Below are 2,500 nucleotides of genomic sequence, written 5' to 3'. Positions count from 1 at the left end.
AGTAACTACAATGCACTATTTCTATCGCAGCGGACTTGCGGTTCATGGCCTTAATGATCGCGAACGAACACGTATTCGCAAAAAAATTTTTGTATGAAAAAGTCACCACTTGGGTACCTCCATACAAAAGTACCAAGTTCGGGTCGAGTGGTCGATGGACGTCGAACGTGAAAATTTTTCATCATCGAAAATTTTTTCCAAAGTTGAAGCAAATGGGCCCTAGAGTATGAAAAGTGAAACCACGGATCGATTTGAGAAATAAAAATTTTTGTATGAAAAAGTCACCACTCGGGTACCTCCATACAAAAGTACCAAGTTCGGGTCGAGTGGTCGATGGACGTCGAAGGTGAAAATTTTTCATCATCGAAAATTTTTTCCAAAGTTGAAGCAATTGGGCCCTAGAGTATGAAAAGTGAAACCACGGATCGATTTGAGAAATAAAAATTTTTGTATGAAAAAGTCACCACTCGGGTACCTCCATACAAAAGTACCAAGTTCGGGTCGAGTGGTCGATGGACGTCGAAGGTGAAAATTTTTCATCATCGAAAATTTTTTCCAAAGTTGAAGCAAATGGGCCCTAGAGTATGAAAAGTGAAACCACGGATCGATTTGAGAAATAAAAATTTTTTGTATGGGAGGGACCCTGCTAGAACATTTTTACCAAGTGCGACCATTTTACCCAGTGAGTCAAAAAAAAATTTTTTTCACGGTGACTCAAAACTTCAATATTAGACTCCCCTGAGTATGAAAAGTGAAACGAAAATCATTTTTGAGAAGAAAAAATTTTTGTATGGGAGGGCCCCTGCTAGAACATATTTCCCAAGTGCGTCGATTTTGGGTCGCCGACACAAGCTCGGGTCAAAAAAATTTTTTTTTCTCGGTGACTCAAAACATCAATTTTAGACTCCCCTGAGTATGAAAAGTGAAACGAAAATCATTTTTGAGAAGAAAAAATTTTTGTATGGGAGGGCCCCTGCTAGAACATATTTCCCAAGTGCGTCGATTTTGGGTCGCCGACACAAGCTCGGGTCAAAAAAATTTTTTTTTCTCGGTGACTCAAAACATCAATTTTAGACTCCCCTGAGTATGAAAAGTGAAACGAAAATCATTTTTGAGAAGAAAAAATTTTTGTATGGGAGGGCCCCTGCTAGAACATATTTCCCAAGTGCGTCGATTTTGGGTCGCCGACACAAGCTCGGGTCAAAAAAATTTTTTTTTCACGGTGACTCAAAACATCAATTTTAGACTCCCCTGAGTATGAAAAGTAAAACGAAAATCATTTTTGAGAAGAAAAAATTTTTGTATGGGAGGGCCCCTGCTAGAACATTTTTCCCAAGTGCGTCGATTTTGGGTCGCCGACACAAGCTCGGGTCAAAAAAATTTTTTTTTCTCGGTGACTCAAAACATCAATTTTAGACTCCCCTGAGTATGAAAAGTGAAACGAAAATCATTTTTGAGAAGAAAAAATTTTTGTATGGGAGGGCCCCTGCTAGAACATATTTCCCAAGTGCGTCGATTTTGGGTCGCCGACACAAGCTCGGGTCAAAAAAATTTTTTTTTCACGGTGACTCAAAACATCAATTTTAGACTCCCCTGAGTATGAAAAGTAAAACGAAAATCATTTTTGAGAAGAAAAAATTTTTGTATGGGAGGGCCCCTGCTAGAACATTTTTCCCAAGTGCGTCGATTTTGGGTCGCCGACACAAGCTCGGGTCAAAAAAATTTTTTTTTCACGGTGACTCAAAACATCAATTTTAGACTCCCCTGAGTATGAAAAGTGAAACGAAAATCATTTTTGAGAAGAAAAAATTTTTGTATGGGAGGGCCCCTGCTAGAACATTTTTCCCAAGTGCGTCGATTTTGGGTCGCCGACACAAGCTCGGGTCAAAAAAATTTTTTTTTCACGGTGACTCAAAACATCAATTTTAGACTCCCCTGAGTATGAAAAGTGAAACGAAAATCATTTTTGAGAAGAAAAAATTTTTGTATGGGAGGGCCCCTGCTAGAACATATTTCCCAAGTGCGTCGATTTTGGGTCGCCGACACAAGCTCGGGTCAAAAAAATTTTTTTTTCACGGTGACTCAAAACATCAATTTTAGACTCCCCTGAGTATGAAAAGTGAAACGAAAATCATTTTTGAGAAGAAAAAATTTTTGTATGGGAGGGCCCCTGCTAGAACATATTTCCCAAGTGCGTCGATTTTGGGTCGCCGACACAAGCTCGGGTCAAAAAAATTTTTTTTTCACGGTGACTCAAAACATCAATTTTAGACTCCCCTGAGTATGAAAAGTGAAACGAAAATCATTTTTGAGAAGAAAAAATTTTTGTATGGGAGGGCCCCTGCTAGAACATTTTTCCCAAGTGCGTCGATTTTGGGTCGCCGACACAAGCTCGGGTCAAAAAAATTTTTTTTTCACGGTGACTCAAAACATCAATTTTAGACTCCCCTGAGTATGAAAAGTGAAACGAAAATCATTTTTGAGAAGAAAAAATTTTTGT

The sequence above is a fragment of the Anopheles moucheti genome (assembly GCF_943734755.1).
Source record: "Anopheles moucheti chromosome X unlocalized genomic scaffold, idAnoMoucSN_F20_07 X_unloc_2, whole genome shotgun sequence".
NCBI classification, from domain to species: domain Eukaryota; kingdom Metazoa; phylum Arthropoda; class Insecta; order Diptera; family Culicidae; genus Anopheles; species Anopheles moucheti.
Note: the sequence above shows the minus strand (reverse complement) of the source record.